The sequence below is a fragment of the Nylanderia fulva genome, unplaced genomic scaffold (genome assembly GCF_048542155.1).
Source record: "Nylanderia fulva isolate GAGA-0341 unplaced genomic scaffold, ASM4854215v1 Scaffold45, whole genome shotgun sequence".
Taxonomy (NCBI): Eukaryota; Metazoa; Arthropoda; class Insecta; order Hymenoptera; family Formicidae; genus Nylanderia; species Nylanderia fulva.
In genome coordinates, this window is record NW_028190532.1 from 24,014 (window position 1) to 35,171 (window position 11,158).

General features: G+C 29.0%; 1 non-coding gene across 1 annotated transcript; it reads right to left on the reverse strand.

The window, feature by feature from the left end:
* Positions 1–10,704: 10,704 nt before the first annotated feature.
* TRNAR-UCU (transfer RNA arginine (anticodon UCU)) lies at positions 10,705–10,777 on the reverse strand. The gene has a single exon. It is a non-coding gene; the product is annotated as a tRNA-Arg (tRNA).
* Between the last annotated feature and the right edge of the window lie 381 nt (positions 10,778–11,158).

Here is an 11,158-nt window from a genome sequence, read left to right on the forward strand (position 1 = left end):
CGTGACGCAATTTATCCAGAGAATCGACGGAATCGATCCCAATTATTATGTATAACGTTATAATGCCTGTTTTTATTTTACTCTTCATATTTAAAGCATTGGAGATATAAATAGAGCCAAGCTTAACATAATAGAATGTAGTTCATATAATATGTATAGCTTCTTATTTTCTACTAAAATGAATAAACATATTTGTGTTTAAAATGTTTTGACATTAGTCATATAATGAATCATTATGCTTTATCTTATCTTTTTTCCATTTTAAAAATGTATGAAACGATTCTTAAGAAATGCAGTCTATTGAATACAATTTGAGTTATTCGAAAGTGTCGAATAACTTTATAAAAATCTTATTAAAAAGAATATATATATATATATATATATATATATATACATATTTGTACATTGAAAAAATTTTTGATACAGCAATACATACAGTACATTAAAAAAATGTTTGAAACTCATGCTGTTGAAGATTAAAATATTTATATATACATATAATTATTTATATATATTATATATATTCTTTTTAATGAATAAAAAAGGAATTTCAAAAATTTGTTCAATGTACAAGCAATTTCTTAATACATAAAATTGCCATTAATAAAACTTGTATTTTTATCTTTTTATGTTACATGTTAAAGAAAAAAAAACTATAACCGATTTATCCAATACTCGTGTCATGAAAGGACAAAGAATATTGGCATTCTTAAATCGGTCTGTTTATATTAGTCCCATTTGACATCTTATGTGTTGAATAAAGACACATAGATAACACTTAGAGACTTAAAGCGAGAAAGAAAAACAAGATGGTCTTGAACTCAGGACTGAGAATTGACAGACTAGAACGTTAGCTGTATAGCTACTACAGCTATATATTCTTTTCATGAGTTTTATATCTTATCATATTACAAAATAATGTATTCATGATTATAATTTATGTTTTGCAGCCAACGTTACACGATTCTTTAATCCTATATTTATAAAATAAAAATTTTTTAAATTATATGTTAAACAATTAAGCTTGTACAGAGAATAGGCTAATATTTAATAATCATTTTGATGATCATGACATTATATTTTGAATATAAAATGTAATAGATAAATATATTCTGGAAACAACATATAGAAATAAATTCAGTTTTATATATTAATTGATATCATGTAATTCGACAATTATAAATAAATAACTAAAATAATATTAAATAAATAAAATAATATAAATAATAATAAAATAATATCAAATCATTAAATAAAATATCAAAGAAAAAAAGATTTGATTTTTAAAAATAATTTGTTATTTTTTTATTTATACATCACTAACATTAAACTGCTTTCAACAGAATATTTTACACAAATTTCCAGAATTTTTTATGCAAAGCAAATTATTTAGGTAACTATTTTTCATCTGCGAACTGCGTATATGTTTACATGGAAAGTCTCGAGTTCTAGGACAAACGTAAAGCACGTAGAGCACGTGATAAAGGCTTGCGGTTAGGATAAGATATTTACGACATTATTACGCTTTGTGACGTTGAGTTTCACACAAGTTAATGTGAGCATTAACCTGCATACATATTCGACTATACAATCATTGAAATCAAACGATGCAAATAAGCGATAAATATTACGCTATATGTTTGATCGTATTTTTGCGCTTTTTCCTTTAAAACAATTTTAATACAAAACATGTGAATCTTAATTCTTCGTATTTTTAATATATCTACTTTAATATATCTTTAATATAGCTAATCATGTATGAAATATAAAATTATAATCTCGAGTGGTATTTCCGTCACCGGAAGATTTGACCCTCATTATCACTCTGTAAATTCCTATTATATACGGTAGAATTCATTCTCTCCCTCAAAGAAAGCTGCCATCAATCCCAAATTTATTTTACGTTGTAGATAACTGCGTTCCAGAACAAGATAAGGTATCGTGCTGACCTTTACATTCATTTTTCCACTCGATTTCCCAAAGCGTTACCTGCATGCAGGCATGCGTACACACACATATATATATATATATATATATATATATATATATATAACACGTGGAACGCAGGGATGCGCTTTTGCGTCATCGATCGTTAATCCTGCAGCTCTCTCGAGGTGTCAAGCAACGCAGTTTGGGAATGCATACCCGTCGTAAGAGTGCTATCTTAATTAACGTCTTAATTGAGTGTTCGCTCGCGTCGGTTTGTTGCTCGTGGAATAGTACAACACACGTTAGACACGTGTTTCTTCCTCTCGAATGTATAATCTAAAAGTCTATAGGGCAATAACCTGCCGAGCTGCGTAGATTCGAGTTGACATGACGGCAATTAAAAAAGAGACGAAAGTCGTCCAAATGACATTCTTCTCTAATCTAAATCCTCTTTTCTAATGCATTCGAGAAATATTTTTTTTTTATTCTAAACTACAATTTAGCTTGTTATCTCCGTAAATACTTTGAGAATGACTATATCTATCATTCTTCTAATTAAACGATTGATATGCAAATTGAAATAACAAAGTAAATAAAAAAGAATTACGGCGATGTAAGTGACAGGTGACAGGAGCAGAATAATATTAACAAAAAATTGAATCGATCGAGCAAACGTCAAGTTTTGTATTTACAATAGATTAGCTTTGCTCTTACATAATTTAACAACATAGTTTAATAACAATATTTCGAGCAACGTGTGTTTTAAGTTGAAATTCTGGAAAACGCGAACAAAGAACGGAGAACCGGGAACGCGATCGTGTTGGGAATTGCGACGTAATTTCGTCCGAAAGAGAGAGATCTTTGAATAACCCTGTGCTAGAAAGTGAATCTTACTACTTCAATGTAGTAGTTTGCGTGACGCATAGATGCAGCCGAAGGATGAGCTCACGAAACGGCTCGTTTCGACGCTGAAATAGGATTTTATGACTGCCTTAGGTACTATAAAGCTATTTCAGTTCTACGGTGTGAACGCACTATATTACAACCATACAAGTTAGAATAAATTATGAAGATATGGAAAGATGTAATGGAATGTATTTTTTTTATTCCACCGATGCAATTTTTATCAAAGGTGCCGCGATTTTTCCAAAATGTCGAATGTGAATATTTCAAAATCGAAATATTAATTAAATCAATGGGAATTAATTACCCAGGTAACAAGCTGACGTTAAAATGACGTCATCGACGTTAAAATGACGTTATCGACATTAAAATGACGTCGTTTTAACTTTTATGACGTCAGCTTGTTACCTGGGTAATTGCGGATATTCTTGTGTTCGCAAGACTAAACATAATATAAATAAGATTACTGCATTTTATTACACGCATTTACATGTTATATCTCTCTGTCTCTTTTTCTTAGTCAATACACTGGAAAAAATTAATTAAATTTGAATAAATATTTATTTCAATACCGCATAATAAATTATTTCTTTGAAACTAATAATATTGATCTGATGTGAAAATTTACTTGATATAAGAAAATCCTTTTCAAAACAGATCAATATATTTATTTATTGCAAATAAATGATTTATTAGGCAGTATATAGAAATAAATCTTTATTGATTTAATAATTTTTTTACAGTGTAATAATAATAAAAAAATTCTGCAGAAGCGCGTGATAAAAATTAAGCGACGAAACAGGAAGACCTCCGGAAATTACGTAAAACTTGTATGCATGCCGCGAACATGTCCGATACACGTGACCTGAAACGAGTAAATACACGAGTGTGTATATTTAATCAGTCGATGTAATCTCTAGGTATATCAGTGAATATATTAATGATAAAGTTCCGCTTATACATATATTGTGAAAAAAAATGACGTTTAATTAGTTTCACACCGAGCGAACCCTCAACTTTCGACAGTCTAAAAAAAACATACTTAGTCCCAAATCTCGCGATTTTATCGTGTGCTTATGAGTGTATATACTTTATTTATAACGCTGAAACAATTAAATCGAGTTCCCAGTTTTCATCCGACGAGGAGTAAATCGTAATCGCGCGCCACAATTGGAACGAGACTATCTCCAGTTTATTTGCCGACGTACAACATATATGCGCGTTATCTTGTATAGAGAGACCGGAGTTTTTTTCAGCTTTTTGCAGCGAGTCGCATGAATATCATACTCGATGTATTGTTGGGCCATGCTGTCTGGTTTCCGGTAAACCTGATGCTTGATTATTTAATATCTGTCACACATTTGCGATACACGCCTCCATATATTAAAAGCGTTCGGCCTAAGGAAGCGTAGACAGAAACGCTTCGATAGCACGTAATAAAGAAGTCTGCACGCTTAATGTGGCGTGACAAAGTAAAATGAGAGATGACTCATATGGTTGGATTATAATAATGATCCGTGTACGTATAAAATACCAACGTGCATCATGATGTGATGATGAGTTTGTATATTGAGTCAGAAGCCTGCAACAATGTATATATTGTCACGTTAAAGAATAAAAATAAAAAAATTATTATAATATTTTTACGCGGATAATTATCCATAGTTTATATGAAACTTGTGTTAAATATTATTATTTAAAAGCATCTTAAATTGTATTATATGTAAAAGTATCTTACAATTTCACACATCTTAATATATTTACTTATTAATATATTTGCTTTATATATAAGCTCATTGTTTTTATATAATTATATATGATAATTTATACATTTAATCATTTGTATGATATATACACACATATATATATATATATATATATGTGTGTGTGTGTATGTGTGTGTGTGTGTGTATAATATATATGTATATTTTTTATTTTATATATACCATATATATATATATATATATATATATATATATTGTATACATATAATATCTATATATAATATTTATGCGAATGTGCAAGAGATTTTATATTGTAAACCATCATCTTTTTTGAATTACTCGCAAAAAGTAGTTTACTTTAAATTTTAATTAAAAACTAGCACCTTTCTGCGTAAAAATAATCCTGGAACATACCGTCCTTGCGTCTCATTAATAATTGATAGCTTATCTATTTTCTCTCAAGATACGGGGGCAGAATTACGGAGCGAAGGCGTGACAGCAGTGATTATGCGAAGCGTTGTACATAAAAAAAATCATTCACGTTTAGAATGTACCTATTCATAAATGTATTATCCACAAAAAAATATTTATACGAACACATATTTATGTATAAAAATTTCTCTATTTTTTCTTTTGTTATTATAATAGTAGAAATTATTGCAATTAGAATCAGAAGACACCCGACTGTAACAAATGTAAAAAATAATATCTATATATAATGTAGAAATTAAAAACATGAGCGTTTATAAACTGAAAAATTTGCCATATTATATTTATTATGATATTATATTACATAATATGAATACTGTTATATAATATGAATAATATTATATAATATGAATATATAATAATTATAAATAAAATAAAGAGCAATTGCGTAATATACAAGTGACATGTAATGATCTATGATAACGTTATATAAATGATTAATATATTTTTATTTAATTATATATAACTCAATCTATCTATGAGATATTTTTAATCTTATAAACACGTGTGATACAATAGATTGTTCCAGATAACAAAATAATGAGAAGTCTGAGATAAGAAAAAAATTCGTTTATCAGCAGATTATGAGCAGTAAGATTTTCCAAAACACACAAAAAAATTTCCGCTAGCAATAGGAAATACTCCATTCCAAGGACTCGCTTATAAAAAAGTTCATCGCATATACTGTGTCGTGTTTAAACGTTCTTAGCAATGTGGGCTCGTACTGATTCACACGTACAATTTATTGGCAAGCAAAACGCATTATCATTATGCAAATAATTACTCTCGTACGATAAGACAAGCGCCGCTTATCGCCAAGTCACCGAATCTATGGAAAAGAAGTCGGTTTCTTTAAATAATTATACGTTAGAATATAAATACTGAATATTACTGAAGGAAAAAAAAACACACTGCAAAACAAATTATTAAATTAGTAAATATTTATTTTAATATTGCTTAATAAATCATATTTATTTGAAACAAATAAATATTCCTTTGTTTTGAAAAGGATTTTCTTACACCAAATAAATATTTTTTACATCAAATCAATACTATTAGGTTCAAATAAATGATTCACTCTTTTGGAATGAAATTCCACTCTAAAAAATTTACAGAGTATTTGGCAGTATTGAAATAAATATTTATTGGAATTCAATAAATTTTTTTTCAGTGCAGAAATTGTTACATTTTACAATGTAAATTGTAAGTTTGTCTTTAGACGAAGTACAGTAGTGGAGAACGATATTTTTACAAATGCATCATATTTTCCGATGTAGATAATGTGTTGATTGTATGATATTTATTCGAATGATGTCTGTTCGATTTTTATCGTAAATAATCGCGATAGAATTATTGCGACACAAATTTTACAGCAGTCGCCAACCGGATTCGATGCCATTGACCGACGATACGTAATATATCGATTTACGTGTATTCGTAGCTCGCGAAAGAGCCGTCACCTCGATAACCCGTTGCACGTCAACATAATTCTTGCATTTTTTTTTATCCATACTGCAGTCCGCATATATGAGGTCGAAAGTTGTCGCTCTGATAAAATGCTTTTGCGTTGCCGCGGTAAGATAAATATTGACCGCAGATGTCGGCGTCGAAAACGTCTCGTAAAAATAAAAAATAAGCTGACGTAAATAAGGCATGACAAGAAATACATTTGTTATTGTCGTGCTTCCTCGATGCGATAATCATTTCCAGGAATTTCTCAAAATTTTTGAATGTTTATCTAACGCAAAGTCTAATTTTTTCTCGATTTTGTTATTTTTTTCATATTCATATACATATATAAATATACATAGACAAAACAAATTATTTTTAATTTTTTGCTAAGCAAATATTTTGCAGTAACCATCTATCACATCTGCCACTTTTTATGAATGATATTATCAATATTTGTGCATTTTCTAAATATATCGATAGATAAAAAATTATAGCAAAGTACGACCTTAAAAGCACAGGAACTCTAAGTGGATGCTCTCTCTTGTATGCTCATTATCGATCGTATATAAAAGAAAGTTCTTTATAAATAATCACGGCATTTTCAAACGTTTTCTTCGCAGCACGAGCTGTTTACTTCAAAGAGAAGCGAAGAAAAAATCTGTCGACGCGTGAAGAAGCTGCGTCATAGTGTTAACCGTTATTAGACATGCATCAGTTAATGTTATAGAAAATAAATGACGTAACGTGTGACAAGATCACGTTTTTCCGTATACGGTAAACAATAATTTTGTCGCATGAGCGCTACATTTCATTCTTTCTCGTACAATTTTATCGAAAGTTTAATACAATTAGAGAGTGAACCATTTTCTTTCTCTTTCTCTCTCTCTCTCTCTCATTGCATAAAATTATTTTAAAAAATAATACAAAATAGGATACTTTCAAGCCAGCTCTCTCTTTTAGAGACATCCGATATATTTTACATAATATAATGACGTCTATTCTCTTTAAAGATACATACATGAGTATAATAATTGAATGATCGATTAAATTAATTCGTAAGTGTAAAAAATGTGTTATATATACTCTGCAATGCACTCGTATATACTTTCTACACTAAAGATCAGCAAACGCTCAGTGCAATTTCCGATACGCGCGATATAAACGAAAGCAATATAGATGCAATGCATATTTATATTCATGATATCGCGACGCGGAAAATTTTCCATTTTACAAGTGTGATCATATGACACTCTCTCGAGATGTTAAACAGTTAATTGACTCAGGGTAAACGAACAGAACGATGTCAATTGTCGGAATTTAAGAATTCTTCGAGCAGCAGGGGGCCTTGCTATGTGATGCATTTCTCGTGACTTATCAATTGTTTAATAGATCTATTAATATACATTACATATAGACGACTTTGAAAAATACAATTTTTTACTGTATAATATTTTAATGCGTAAAAAGCGCATTTGAATATAATATAAAGAGAAAAACACACACACACACACACATATATATATATATATATATATATATATATAATAAATAAAATATTAATATGTTATAATCTGAGTAAATAATTTATATTCATTATGCAGTAAAATATTATAGATTATAATTATATTATAATATTATAGAATTTATAGATAATAATATTATGCTTATGTAATAAAATATAGAGCACCATGTAATGAGGAAGACTCAGATCTGCGAGTTCTAATTTGATCTAAAAACTTTCCCATCTTTTCGCAGTTAGAGAGCAACAAATTCCGCATTATATAATGACACATTCGATACCCCCACGTCGAAAAAATCGCAGAACGCATATAGATATCGCGTGTACATAATCGCCGCTAATTAAGAGCTCGTATACGTCGTTGTTACAAATGATGGAGGAGGAACAACGCAATTATTTATGAGGCTGTTCTATGATTGCGAATTGGAATCGCGAACGGCGGCGACTAGCTGTCTGGTAGTAATGTGTATATCGTATTGGCTCAATTCCAAAGAATGTATAATAAACGCGGCGGAAACGCGCGAGGCCAATCTGCGTCGTGATTCGAAAGTCCGAGAAATTCGATTTTTCGAACGAGATGAAAAATGAGACACAGTGGAAAAATTTATGTTAAATTTAACAGATATCACAACGGTCCACAGAAATTTTTCTGTTAATTTAACATAATATGAATATGTTAAATCGAGACACAAATAAATATCGCATTAATATTTTAATATAAAATAAATGAAAAATTTCAAGTAATTTAAAATAAATTTTGTGTAGAATTAACATAGTTTTAATGTAAAAATTAATTAAAAATATATTAATTTTACATTTTATCGTTCCCACTTATATTATAAAATAAAAAATCAACATTCTTTTCTGTAAATTTTAACAGATAAATCTTGTCACTAATAAAACAAAACGTAAAAATATATTAATTTTACATTTTATCGTTCCCACTTATATTATAAAATAAAAAATCAACATTCTTTTCTGTAAATTTTAACAGATAAATCTTGTCACTAATAAAACAAAACGTATTTATTGTGTCAAATTAGAAATGGATGCACATTATTGTGTTATTTTTACATTTTTTCAGTTGTTTTAATAATTTAACATTGAGATTCAATTAGCACAACAGTAATATGTTAAATTAACACATGACTGCATTATATAAATAGTGATTATCTTTAACACAAAAATTTTAACGAGGACCTTTTCTTAATAAGAAAACACAAATTTTCCTACTGAGAAAGCACGTTCTTGGCTCGTGAAAACAAGCAGGTATGTAAACGAACTGTGACAAAATGTCACAACCGGAAAATTTGAACGTTATTTTCACCCCCTAACGCGCGAATAATAATGGAAATATTGGTAGTAGAACTTTGGAATTTTAGACTGTCATCGTTATTTGGCACCGACCAAGGTTCGTTGGAAATGTCCTCTAGGATAAATCTTGGCATATATAAAGATGTGCGTATTTGTAAAATACGTGATTATAGCGTCTTTATAGTCTTTATAGCGTAGTTTAATTATTTAATAATTTATTTAATAATTAATAATTTTATTTTATTTGTGTGCAAAAAAATGTATGTCATTTTCGTATTATTTTTCTTGAATAATATAAAATTTGATTCAATGCACACATAATATTTATTTACCGTTTTAAAAAAATTAGAATTTTCAAGAGTTGCATTTAAAATTCAAAATGCAATAATAGATAAAATTTATTTACAAGAATGAGAAAAGAGAATTAATTGAACGAAAATAAAACATGACGCATGTTTTCTTCCCTAATTAAAAGTATATATTTATCTTGCTCGTTGCTCCTTGTATGTTGTACTCTAAGAATTATTTTTGCTTGGAGAAATCAAACAAAACTAAACGACTATTAAGAGTTGGTGCAGTCAAAGTAAGACATTTCTCGGTAAGAAGCAAAGAAGAAGCGTTTCCGTAAATAAACCGACGGCGTGCTGCGTTGGTGACCAAAAGGGGATGGCACGTGAGCTTTCGCGGAGATAGAATAAATCCAGTAGGTCCAGAAAGAGCGCGGAGAGTTTCGTGTGTCATCCCTTAATGATCCAGCGAGTGGTACAATAAGGCTCGTTAAATATGATATATGTTGAAATTTCGCTATTACCTTTTTTATCTTCAACTCTTTTTTACGAATATTTTCTCTTCTCAATAAAATTACTAAAAATTTTTTAATTTTTAAAAAGCAAGAAGAATTGTTACATTTATATATTACTTATATTTTTTTTAAAAAAGAGCTCGCTTTATACTCAATATAAAAATATATTACAGTTCATTCAACAAAATTCTAATTAGAATTATTTTTATAGACACTACACACACACATTGAGCTCTTTCATTTTTACGTAAAATAAAATCGAACGTCCTTCCAACGTAACACTGCTGACGTCATAATCTTATATACGCGATATAATATGCGAGGTATAGGGTATGAATTATTGTGATCTAAAATCTATATTTATATATTCACATAATCATATAAAACTTACGAAAACAAATATGTAAATATTCTTTCTCTCGCAATATTATATTTAAAATACAAAAATACGAAAACAATAAGTTTGTTATTGAATATATTTTTATTTTTATTCATTTATGATTTCGAACCTTTAAAAATAATAGGAAGCGTGTGTAAAAAAATATACAAACGGTTTTGATATCCCGCTCGCGCATCCCTGGTGGGGATCGAACCCACGACCTTTGGATTAGAAGTCCAACGCGCTATCCTCTGCGCCACAGGGACTTGGTGAACTCAATAGCTTGCTTGCTGTAATAGAGGCTACACATCTTTCATCGTTTCTTTGACAGATGCCGCTAGCACTCGCTGCAATTATAACACCCAGTAATGTATATATAATACAATTTTATAATTTTTTTATATTAATTCAAAAGTAATTCACAACAAAAATATTCAATTAAATTTCAAATATGTGTCATTGAACATATGCTTATTGACTATTGTTAGGATCAACTATTTTGTTTGCTATCATCCATACAGAAAACATTCTCACAAAATAAATTGTAATAATAAATATAATTGTGAATTTTAGATTATTTATATAAATTTTTATATAAAATTGTTTATAAAATTTGTATAAATTATTTTATATAATTTCTATAATTA